Source organism: Esox lucius, chromosome 14 (assembly GCF_011004845.1).
Source record: "Esox lucius isolate fEsoLuc1 chromosome 14, fEsoLuc1.pri, whole genome shotgun sequence".
Taxonomy (NCBI): Eukaryota; Metazoa; Chordata; class Actinopteri; order Esociformes; family Esocidae; genus Esox; species Esox lucius.
In genome coordinates this window covers 11908882-11921929 of record NC_047582.1, presented here as the reverse complement: position 1 = coordinate 11921929, position 13048 = coordinate 11908882, and the positions used below count along the sequence as shown (strand labels likewise).

At 43.8% G+C, this 13048-nt stretch overlaps 1 protein-coding gene across 1 annotated transcript in view; it reads left to right on the top strand.

The window, feature by feature from the left end:
* Window positions 1-428: 428 nt before the first annotated feature.
* opn4xa (opsin 4xa) overlaps window positions 429-13048 on the top strand; it is a 38069-nt gene continuing 25449 nt past the window's right edge. Inside the window, exon 1 of the mRNA XM_020053195.2 lies at window positions 429-494. The gene's annotated coding sequence lies outside the window, so the exon portion shown is untranslated. The remainder of the gene's footprint in view (window positions 495-13048) is intronic.

Genomic DNA, 13048 nt, shown 5'->3' with positions numbered 1-13048 from the left:
CCCTCCCCTTTTCTTTTTCCCTTAGGTGAAGTTCAATAAGCACATCGCTTTTGTTAGTGCTTTGTGCAATGTCTGTTTAACTGGTTCCATTCAACCGAGACGGGTGTTGTATCTTTTTGTCGAGTGTTTGTTCGGTGTTTTATCTTTTTGTTTGGAGTTTGTTGGTAATTATATCTTTCTGTTCAGTGTTTGCTGGGTGTTGTATCTTTCTGTTCAGTGTTTGTTTGGAGTTTGGAGTTTGTTGGGTATTTTATCTTTTTGTGTCTGTAAGTACACAAAGGATAACATGTTGGCTGGCTGAAGACTGCAGCACTGTTTGAATGTTTTCCCTGGTGATGTGTATGGATGGTCAGGAGAGGGACGACCCAGCATGCCACACAAAGTCAGCACTTTCTTATCAGGGGAGTGGATCAAGAAAGGAGCTTGACCAGACCTTGACCAGTCTGTTCATCCAGTACGACGGAAAACCTGTGATGTTCATGCAGCCCTGAAATGTAGGTTGAATTTATAATGAATTACAAATTGATATTACCGAAAGGAGTGGAATGGTTGAAGATTAATTAAGTTGAGAAGAAATGAGTTCTGGGTAGGTTATTTGATGTGTGTCAAAGCAGGGTTGAAGTGCCATGGAACCTTCTGTATGGATCTTTGCTCCATTGTCCCCTAAATAAGTTAAATATGTTTTTGTATCCTTCACTGCTCCCTCCGACAGAGATGTGCATGCCCGTCTCCGAACCCTCACAACCGGCTACGGAAACTAAAAATAATTTGTGGTAGAAACCCTGTGAAAAAATCTCCTCTGTCCTTCATTTGATTTTGTCATCAACCAGGAAAGATACAATTGAGTTAAATTGAGTTTTATGTCCTTTTACTGTATTTAAACAGAAACCAAAGAACTGTTTGCATACCGTGAAGCATGGGCCTAACATGGAATGTTAATTATCTTGTAAAGTGCCATTTTATTGAGTTACTCATCTGTGCTGGCAAAATGGCCAGAAAAAAGATATCCAGAGCCAGGGACAGACCACACACAGACTGACCAGGTACAGACCACACACAGACTGATTGACGAGGGACAAACCACACACAGACTGACCAGGGACAGACGACACACAGACTGACCAGGGACAGACCGCACATGGACTGACCAGGGACAGACCACACACAGACTGACCAAGGACAGATCACAGACAGATTGATCAGGGACAGACCACACACAGACTGATCAGGGACAGACCGCACATGGACTGACCAGGGACAGACCACACACAGACTGACCAAGGACAGACCACAGACAGACTGACCAGGGACAGACCATACACTGACTGATCAGGGACAGACTACACACAGATTGACCAGGGACAGAGCACACATAGATTGACCAGGGACAGAACACACATAGATTGACCAGGGACAGAACACACATAGATTGACCATGGACAGAACACACATAGATTGACCAGGGACAGAACACACATAGATTGACCAGGGACAGAACACACATAGATTGACCATGGACAGAACACACATAGATTGACCAGGGACAGAACACACATAGATTGACCAGGGACAGAACACACATATATTGACCAGGGACAGACCACACATAGATTGACCAGGGACAGACCACACATAGATTGACCAGGGACAGAACACACATAGATTGACCAGGGACAGAACACACATAGATTGACCAGGGACAGAACACACATAGATTGACCAGGGACAGACCACACATAGATTGACCAGGGACAGAACACACATAGATTGACCAGGGACAGACCACACATAGATTGACCAGGGACAGACGACACACAGACTGACCAGGGACAGACCGCACATGGACTGACCAGGGACAGACCACACACAGACTGACCAAGGACAGATCACAGACAGATTGATCAGGGACAGACCACACACAGACTGATCAGGGACAGACCGCACATGGACTGACCAGGGACAGACCACACACAGACTGACCAAGGACAGACCACAGACAGACTGACCAGGGACAGACCATACACTGACTGATCAGGGACAGACTACACACAGATTGACCAGGGACAGAGCACACATAGATTGACCAGGGACAGAACACACATAGATTGACCAGGGACAGAACACACATAGATTGACCATGGACAGAACACACATAGATTGACCAGGGACAGAACACACATAGATTGACCAGGGACAGAACACACATAGATTGACCATGGACAGAACACACATAGATTGACCAGGGACAGAACACACATAGATTGACCAGGGACAGAACACACATATATTGACCAGGGACAGACCACACATAGATTGACCAGGGACAGAACACACATAGATTGACCAGGGACAGAACACACATAGATTGACCAGGGACAGACCACACATAGATTGACCAGGGACAGAACACACATAGATTGACCAGGGACAGACCACACATAGATTGACCAGGGACAGAACACACATAGATTGACCAGGGACAGAACACACATAGATTGACCATGGACAGAACACACATAGATTGACCAGGGACAGAACACACATAGATTGACCAGGGACAGAACACACATAGATTGACCAGGGACAGACCACACACAGACTGACAAGGGACAGACCGCACAGACTGAACAGGGACAGACCACACACAGACTGACCAGGGACATGAGGTTGTGTCTTTATCTGGATCCTGATAGTAATTTCTTCATTAAATAGATGACTAGGGGGCTTGAAACACATTCATATTCTAGGAAACTAGTTGAATCACCAAACATCTGTTTTCTTAGCTTCTGAATCTGCCATGAATAGGAGACGGATGCTGTATGGCTCCATTTTTGAACACAGCCTGAATTGAAAGATTGTGAAAAAGGCAGTACAAGTTCTAACATGTTCTAGGCAGCATGGATTTATGTACATAATTGTTACACGGACCATATGAAGACAATTACTGCAAGCAAAGAAGCTAGAGCAATTAGCACTCCCAGATTAGCTACCATAGTATTTACACTGGCTGTTTTCAGCACTGAACACTATGTAGAAGATATGAAATACAAAGCCACCCTGCCTCATATACTCCCACATTACTAGTTACCTGTAACCCCATAAATCTAATCAGTCTCTACATGTAACCCCATTAATCTAATGTCGGTCTCTACATGTAATCCCATTAATCTAATCTGACTCTACCTGTAAACCCATAAATCTAATCCGTCTTTATCTGTATCCCCATATATCTAATCTGTGTGTCTTTACCTGTATCCCCATAGATCTAATCTGTCTCTACCTGTATCCCCATAGATCTAATCTATCCCTACCTGTATCCCCATAGATCTAATCTGTCTCTACCTGTATCCCCATAGATCTAATCTGTCTCTACCTGTATCCCCATAGATCTAATCTGTCTCTACCTGTATCCCCATAGATCTAATCTGTCTCTACCTGTATCCCCATAGATCTAATCTGTCTCTACCTGTATCCCCAGAGATCTAATCTGTCCCTACCTGTATCCCCATATATCTAATCTGTCTCTACCTGTATCCCCATAGATCTAATCTGTCTCTACCTTTATCTCCATAGATCTAATCTGTCTCTACCTGTATCCCCATAGATCTAATCTGTCCCTACCTGTATCCCCATAGATCTAATCTGTCTCTACCTGTATCCCCAGATATCTAATCTGTCCCTACCTGTATCCCCATAGATCTAATCTGTCTCTACCTGTATCTCCATATATCTAATCTGTCTTTACCTGTAACCCCATATCTAATCTGTCAAGCACTTTTTTACAATCACTATGATTCTAGTTCTATTTCTTAAATAGTTGTGTATCTTTAATGTGTCCTACTTCCTTCTCAGTAGCCAATTTTCTCTCTGGAAAAAGGCTGTTGAATCAGCTGAGGTCCCCAACATGGAGCTGGTGGAGGAGGATCTCCTGTAGATATCGCTGTTGATTCTGGCACTATTTCCACCAAGTCAGACACAACAGTCTTTACCACATCCATTCCTTCCCAGTGCTCCCATTAGCCCAGCGTGCCTCACCATGTCTCCAGGCCTTGTTGGCATTCTCAGTCCCCTGCCATCTGCTATTCCAGCCTCAGGCCCCCTCTGTGGCTCTGCCCACTGTCCCGTCCCCTTCCAGCCCCAGGCCCCCAGGCCAAACCCCTCTTTGAGTCTGCCCCCTGTCCCGTCCCTTCCAGCCCCAGGCCCCCAGGCCCCCAGGCCAAACCCCCTCTTTGAGTCTGCCCCCTGTCCCGTCCCTTCCAGCCCCAGGCCCCCAGGCCCCCAGGCCAAACCCCCTCTTTGAGTCTGCCCCCTGTCCCGTCCCTTCCAGCCCCAGGCCCAGGCGCTGTCTGACCTGTCCTGTGAGGATGTTGCCCTGGCAGTTTGGGTATAGATGACGGCCAGAGTCGTGGCTCTTGCTTTGACCGTGTCATGGGGCTAGGACAGGTAGCCTTCTTATAGGGTGGGGTAGAAGACTCTCTGTAATTGACTAATTGGCTCATTGACTGCCACCGTGGAGTCCCCACAGTATGTACTGAATTTGAGCTTATTTATTTTGGCCCTTCCGTTGTAGGGGTGAAATATCCCCAGTTTTACGGCTTCTCATATATTGCCCTTGAACTTTTGAAGAACTCAGTTCAGTTGATTCTTTGAATTTATAGTCAACGTGTCATTTTTATCCTTAATGTGTTGAAAGTCCATTATACTTTACATAGTACTTTATACTAGGCTGTAGAGATATTTCTTATACCCTAAAGTTAATGGTATTTCTGAACAATATAAAACAAATGGATGCTGTTTCCTGTTTTTTTCCCCCTCAGTGTGACTCTCATCCATTGGAAGTTCCACTTGGGGGTTGGGGTTTCGCTCACTCGATCAGATTCTTGTTAACGTATTTACTAACCATGTCTACTCCTGCTTTGGGAGCAGGTTTAACTGTGGCATGAGCGGTGCCCAGATAGTGAGGGGGTGTATGGTGCCAGTGAGCCAATGGCAGAGTGTCATTGTCTGCAGGGAGGGTGCAATTGGCTAGCTACGACTGAACAACTCAACTGTCATAGGACAGACACCAGTTTGGACCCTTCATATATAGGAAGTAGGTTGTAGAAAATAATCCCCTGCAGATACTGCCAAGTGGATTGGCCCTATAGTAGTGTGGGTGTGCACCCCCTAATCTCCTGATCTCCTAATCTCTGCCACTACAGGACAACTAAACTAAGATCACAATCAGAACCCTCTCCTCATCTGCTCTCTTGTGGCTGAGTTTAGCCCTGGTAATTTGTGTAAGTAACACAGCCAGTAACACATCAGTTAATGACATAAAAGGGACAAATTAAAGTAGATGATATGCATGTCTTTGCACCTAATGCCCTTTTCACGTTTTGCTTTTGGAACCAACAACCCACTGGTCACTAGCCCATTGGGCTTCCTTCCTTGTGATGTTTGGTTTTAATGTCCTGAATACAGCAGGCCTTGTTGTGTACAACAGTCAAACATTAGGACCGTTGGCAGAAGAAGCTTTGATGTGTGAGTCTGTGTCGGGGGTTGGGCAGATGCTTTTCAATGGCAGCCTCTGGAATGCTTTTTTCTCATAACTCCTATCGTTCAGAGAGACAGAGAGGAGGCCTGTGTTCTTCTTCAATAGGATTTGATGAATGCCAGAAGGAATAAGACATGCCAGAATGGTCACACAGTCCCTGTTGAACTGAGTTGAGGAAAATAAACGTATTCTAACATTTCTTTGGTGTGTTCTTGTAGACTTTAAATCCCTCCCTCAGTTTCTTCACTTTGCTTAACGCTCTCGACACCTCTATCTAACTCTGTTCTGTAGGCCTCTTCAATGTCAGGGACAAAGTGAACAGCCCCTAGACAGTCATCCCACTTTCCTTCTGTGAATCCCCAATAACAGCGGCCGTGGTTTTGACTGCCATCTTAAGTGCAGTCCAGTTTACAAAGATTGTCACCTGGCCCTTCCTGTCGTTTTATGTGGACAAGTGAACGACCGAAGAACCTTTACTCACTTCAAGTGGTGAAATCACCCACAATGAAATGCAAACTGTGGTCATGTGACCGACGCCGGTGGTCATGAAGCGTCTGATGTACGCAGCCACAGGTTTCTGTCGGACCCTAAACTCACGGGTCAGTCTCTAAGCGCGGTGTGTAACTAGTTCCTGAACTCAGCAGCTTCAGTCAACGCGCAGGTACACTTCTGTGTGATGCTGCAAAACGTTGTTTAAGGGCGTAGGGTGTGGGGTTTAGGGGCTGTTTGCTTTGAGATTGGAGTCCAGGGAAAGTCTGATCAGTTTAAATGATTGATGTGTAGAGTGTGGTATGAGACGGTGTTTTATGGGTTTCTGCCTGTAGGTGAACACACTGCGAATGTCTGTGAAGGGGTCGTCTGTACCATGTGCCCATTGGGTTAGAGGGGTCCTTTAACCCACGAGTGTGTGTAGCAACCACACTTCCCAAGCTCACATTTTGACATGATTGTATTCCACACACTAACACACAGTCCCACTAACAAATGCCGTTCCCTTTGTCCCCTATATGTTTTGGACCAGGCTTCAGTTGGAAGGAAACCTGATTGCTCTTCTGATCAGGTGGAACAGTTGTCTGTACACCAGGGGCATTCCTGACCACACCAGCCCCGGGATTAAGACCTACCCTGAGGCTCCAACACTTCACTGGCAGCATCCCAAATTCTTTTTGGGATGGTCGTTATGTGACCACAACGACCATAGAAAAAGGCTCTCTATGAATTGTCAATCCATTTACCTCTATTAATTGTTGATCCACCTATCTTTATGACTTGTTAATTCATCTCTATGAGTGATTGATCTGTCTATCCAAATTTATGGAAGCTGTTTCCTAATTAAAGGAATGTCCATGTTAAACATTGTAGTACCACCTAGTGGATATTATGTGGAAGTGCAGCTTCTGTTTTATATCTTCTAGTTACAGAGGCTAGTCAGTTCATTGGACAAAGCTACCTCACTTACAGCAAGGACATTTTAAAAAGGTATTCCTCTTTAACTGACATTCTTCAATATTTATCAGCTGGGAACAGTGGATAAGAATTCTCTTCTCACTTTTCTTATGCATCAAGGATTCATGGAACTGCGAAGTTCAGCTCAGGATGGCCTATTATCACAAGGCTGTACTCCCCTGAGTTTTTCTGGACTTTCACCTTAAGGAACAAGTATACTCACAAACAATGTAAGACCCTCTGCTGTTTGTGTATATGTGTGTGTAAAAGCACACCTCTCTCATACCGACCCTTTCCACTCAGCCATAACCTTGGTAGCGGTGTTGCCTTGGTAACTTCAGAGGAAACGTCAGTGGGTCAAGTCAATTAGATGACCTCCTTCAGTCATTCTCTTTTGGCTATCTGCGTGGACACAGAAGTCTAGCCCTTGGTGGTGTGTTGTAATCAAGTGGCGTCCAGTAGAGATGGCAGGACGGAAGGCTGAGTGTGGACCCCTTTGAGACTGTTAGAGGGAGATCGCCAAGGCAACATGAGGCTACTCAACACCAACGACGTGCTGCTCCTCAGTCAGTATCTGTAGTTCCATTGATAAAAATAGTTACTGGTGGTATGATGATACTGGTAACGGTTGGGGATGCTTTGGTTTCTCTTACCGTGGACCGTACCAGGGCTGTGTCTCCCAGATCACCCTCTCTACTGACGACCATCTGGCTCTGGTAGAGGACGCAGCCTCTAGAAACAACATCAGAACAGACAGGCACTGAAAGGCACCTCTGGTTCTCATTGTGAAATGTTTGCAGGTGGGACAGACAGTACTAACATGATTTGTCTGTACAGTTAATAACCATGTTCATATTTATGTCTTGGGATGAACCCAAACAAAGTCAAAAGGCGATTAACTTGACAATATACATCTTTACCTTTAACTAATTGTCATTCATTTGAATAGGCATGTTGTTAGGGAACTCTCTTTTGTGGAAGGTAATGTCTCAGATATACTGTACACACTTGTGCTCATAAGTTTGCATACCCTGTCAGAAATTGTGAAATGTTGACATTGATTTAGAAGAAATGACTGATCATGCATTTATTTCTTTAAGGATAGTGATCATATGAAGCCATTTATATTCACATAGTTGTTTGGCTCCTTTTTAAATCATAATGATAACAGAAATCACCCAAATGGCCCTGATCAAAAATGTACCTACCCTTGAATGTTTGGCCTTGTTACAGACACACAAAGTGACACACACAGGTTCAAATGGCAATTAAAGGTTTATTTCCCACACCTGTGGCTTTTTGAATTGCAGTTAGTGTCTGTGTATAAATAGACAATGTGTTTTTTAGCTCTCACGTGGATGCACTGAGCAGGCTAGATACCGAGCCATGGTGAGCAGAAAGGAATTGTCAAAAGACCTGCGTAATCAGGTAATAGAACTTTATGAAGGTGGAAAATGATATAAAAAGCCTATATCCAAAGCCTTGCAAATGCCTGTTAGTATTGTTCAATCACTTCTTAAGAAGTGATCTTTTGATACCAAGCCTTAACTACCATAACTGGCAGAAGAAGAAAGAAGATAACCCCACAGGTAACCTCAGGAGAAATACAGACTGAAAAAAGACGGTGTGGTTGTTTCAAAGAGCACAATACGACATAACTTGAACAAAAATGAGCGGCATGGTCGAGTTGCCAGAAAGAAGCCTTTACTGCGCCAATGCCACAAAAAAGCCTGGTTACAATATGCCTGACAACACCTTGACACGCCTCACAGCATCTGGCACACTGTAATTTGGAGTGACGAGACCAAAAAGAGCTTTATAGTCCCAACCATAAGCGCTATGTTTGGAGAGGGGTCAACAAGGCCTATAGTGAACAGAAACCATCCCTACTGTGAAGCATGGTGGTGGCTCACTGATTTTTTGGGGGTGTGTGAACTCTAAAGGCACAGGGAATCTTGTGAAAATTTATGACAAGATGAATGCCGCATGTTATCAGAGAATACTGGCAGACGTCTTTTGCACAAAAGCTGGACTTTCCAGCACGACAGTGACTCCATGTACAAGGCCAAATTGATCCTCCAGTGGTTACAGAAGAAAAAGGTGAAGGTTCTGATGTGGCCATCACAGTCTCCTGACCTTAATATCATCGAGCCAATCTGGGGAGATCTCAAACTTACGGTTCATGCAAGACGACCAAAGACTTTGAATGACCTGGAGGCATTTGGCCAAGACAAATGGGCAGCTATACCACCTGCAAGAATTCGGGGCCTCATAGACAACTTTTATAATAGACTGCACGCTGTCATTGATGCTAAAGGAGGCAATACACAGTATTAAGGACTAAGGGTATGCAGACTTTGGAACAGGGGTCATTAAATTTTTTTCTTTGTTGCCATGTTTTGTTTTATAATTGTGCCATTCTGTTATAACCTACAGTTGAATGTGAATCCCATAAGAAATAAAGAAATGTGTTTTGTCTGCTCACTCATGTTTTCTTCACATATATTTTCTTTTCATATATTACCAATTCTCCAAGGGTATGCCAACTTTTGAGCACAACTGTAGGTATTGCAATGTACAGAATATTTCTAACCCTTCACATTTTAAATGTTCTATTTTGCATCATACGCATACGTGTGTATTATTATTTGGTTGTATGAATCTACCTTCATTGCAAATGTGTTAAAACTGCCAGGTGTTCCAATTTTTTGTTTTTGAATTTTTTGTTTTTGAATAGAAACATAATTTGTCTAACCAAATGTTTGGTCATTTCTGTTCTTCTGTTGTTGCTCCTGGCCAGCAACGGTTTGGGACTGAAACAGCCAGCCAGGCTCCCCCATAGAAACCTTTCTACTGCCCTTGTTGTATTGTCTGTCCTAGTCTGTCTGAAAATAGAATGTTCTTTCTGAGAAGGGTTATTGTTCTCTGGGTTTTTGTATTTTCTTTTCTTAATGCCTTTTCCAGGTCAGAGGTGTTGTGTTCTGTACCGTTTATATGGAACTACAAGACGTCCCTGCGCTGCTCACTGACTCACTGCTGTACGAGAAAGGTCCTGTGTCCAGATAAACAATGCCTCAAACCCAGCACTAGATAATTATGTGAAGAAAATGACTGGATAAAAATGCACAGTGCTTTTTGTCATGACAACCCAGCTCCACTGTTGACAAGGTGTGTATGTCAGCAACCTCTTGTCACTGACTGTCCTCAAGCAGACTGATACAGTTAAATAAGAGGTTGTGTATTTCAGCTGGTAAAGACTTGGTCTGGTAAGGTCTGTTCGGCAGTAATGTTGGGTCTGCTCTAAAACTGCTTTGTTGACCCCTACCACTGAGTCAAGATGGAGGGAGACAGACTGTCAGCTGAGGACTCAGGAGCCTTTAGGATCCTCCCATGAACAGAAAGGTGCACAAGCCCCTTCTCAGCCCACACAATACCTGGGGACAGACCTGTCACACATACCAGATTTAGATGGGACATCAATGAAGAGATGCAGACAAAGGGAGGCAGAATTATTTAGAACATGTTCTCTTAGGCACATTAATCATTTTCCTAGTATCCAGATGGCTAAAGTAGGTATATTCTAAGTACAAAGTACAGTTCACAACCACACAGTTGATAGCGTAGATTAGCCATCTTAAGTTTGGTTGCTTAATATCTTGACAATAGTGCATTGTGGGTTGTACTGAAGATATACAAAAATCAAATCCAATCCCCAAAACATATGTGTCAGGTCTCTACACTGGTCTGGGGGCCGTAGTCAGAACCTAGCAGGGAATAGATGCCTCTAGGCATCTGTGTTTTGTGTCAGGTGACTCCAATTAGAGGCAGCTGGCCTGCGTTGTCTAAAATTGGGGATCCTGTTCAGGTTCTTGTTTTGTTTTTTTAGGTTGTAGGTTATTGTTTGTCATGAGGAGACATTGGTTGGTTTGAGGTCTCGTGTCCCTTTGTTTTCCTTTTGAACCACCACCCTGCCTGCGCCTACCTCCACCATCCGCCACAACTGTGACAACATGGCTTGTTATAAGGAACCTGAACGTGACCACAACTGTGACAACATGACTTGTTATAAGGAACCTGAACGTGACCACAACTGTAACAACATGGCTTGTTATAGGGAACCTGAACGTGACCACAACTGTGACAACATGACTTGTTATAGGTAACCTGAATGTGAGCACAACTGTGACAACATGGCTTGTTATAGGGAACCTGAATGTGACCACAACAGCAATACTACTATTTTGACCAAACTGCATTTTGCAGAGCAAAATACATGCTACCCACCCATTAAGAAAAGACCGACTACAATGAAAACATTTAATCAAGAGACTGTTGAAGGTTAAAGACTTTGCCCTGGGATGTGAACTACTCTACTGTACAGCGAGCATACAATGCTTTTTATTATCCTTCATGTAATTATATTCACACACTCAAGCATGTGATGCAAACATCTCATGAGATCAGACTGAAAAATATGAAACATATTGAAACTCTTGTTAAACTTTCCTTCATCCCCTTTTCACAAGATGTTCCTCTGTTCTCCAGCCTTTTACCTCTGGATCATTTCCTATTTCTCCTATTTCTCTGTTGTTGTTTATATCCAACCCCTGTTTTCCCTGGCTATGACTTATTTGGCCTAGTTCCCCATGTTAGCCAGCTTCCACCTTAAATTAACTCACCCCTCCTAACCCACCCTCTCTAGCACACCATTAAAAGGTGCATGATGGGAGTTCTTCTGAATTGTGTCATGGTTTTTAATCAAGATGTTTATATGTGCAGTCTTGTCAGAGATTATATCCCCTTCAGGTAGAAACAAATTAACAGCAAACATTTCCTTCTCTAAGAATGTTGCAACTTGGCCAGTCCGTGTCAATTTGTAATCGCCTGATCTTTCTGACACAACACGTCATTGAACCAAGTGGAATCCTGCTAATGCCAGAGGATATTTCACGGGAGTCCGTGAGACTCAACGTCTTGAACATGAGTCCCAAATCATTCATATGAGTCATTGACTGACTAATATGCATTAATTTGCCAGAACACACCCATGGCAGTATTTATTGGTCATTAACAGCCATTTTGTTTCACATTACTATTGGCTCCGAGATTTGATCCAGCAATTTTTTGGTCACTGGTCACAGGCTCTGAACAGAATTCTTGACACCATATACAGTGCAATTTCCAGTAGACTAAGACATTTATTTTTTCATCAGGCATTTTCAGTGCCTGGCCAGTCAGTTCTTTTTAGTATTTCTCACCTTCAGAAGCTTTGGGCAATGTGATAAATGAATCAGAGGTTCCTGTCCTTGAACATCACACCCATACCTACCCACCTACCTACCTACATACATACCCACCTACCTACCGACATACCTACCTACATACTTACATACCTACCTACATACAGTGGGGAGAACAAGTATTTGATACACTGCCTATTTTGCAGGTTTTCCCACTTACAAAGCATGTAGAAGTCTGTAATTTGTATCATAGGTACTCTTCAACTGTGAGTGACGGAATCAAAAATTCACAAAATAACATTGTATGATTTTTAAGTAATTAATTTGCATTTAATTGCATGAAATGTATTTGATACATCAGAAAAGCAGAACTTAATATATTGTACAGAAACCTTTGTTTGCAATTACAGAGATCATATGTTTCCTGTAGTTCTTGACCAGGTGTGCACACACTGAGGCAGGGATTTTGGCCCACTCCTCCATACAGACCTTCTCCAGATCCTTCAGGTTTCAGGGCTGTCGCTGGACAATACAGACTCTCAGCTCCCTCCAAAGATTTTCTATTGGGTTCAGGTCTGGAGACTGGCTAGGCCACTCCAGGACCTTGAGATGCTTCTTATGGAGCCACTCCTTAGTTGCCCTGGCTGTGTGTTTCGGGTCGTTGTCATGCTGGAAGACCCATCCACGACCCATTGTCAATGCCCTTACTGAGGGAAGGAGGTTGTTTGCCAAGATCTCTCGATACATGGCCCCATCCATCCTCCCCTCAATACGGTGCAGTCGTCCAAAGAATGGAGTGCAAGCATCCCCAAAGAATGATGTTTCC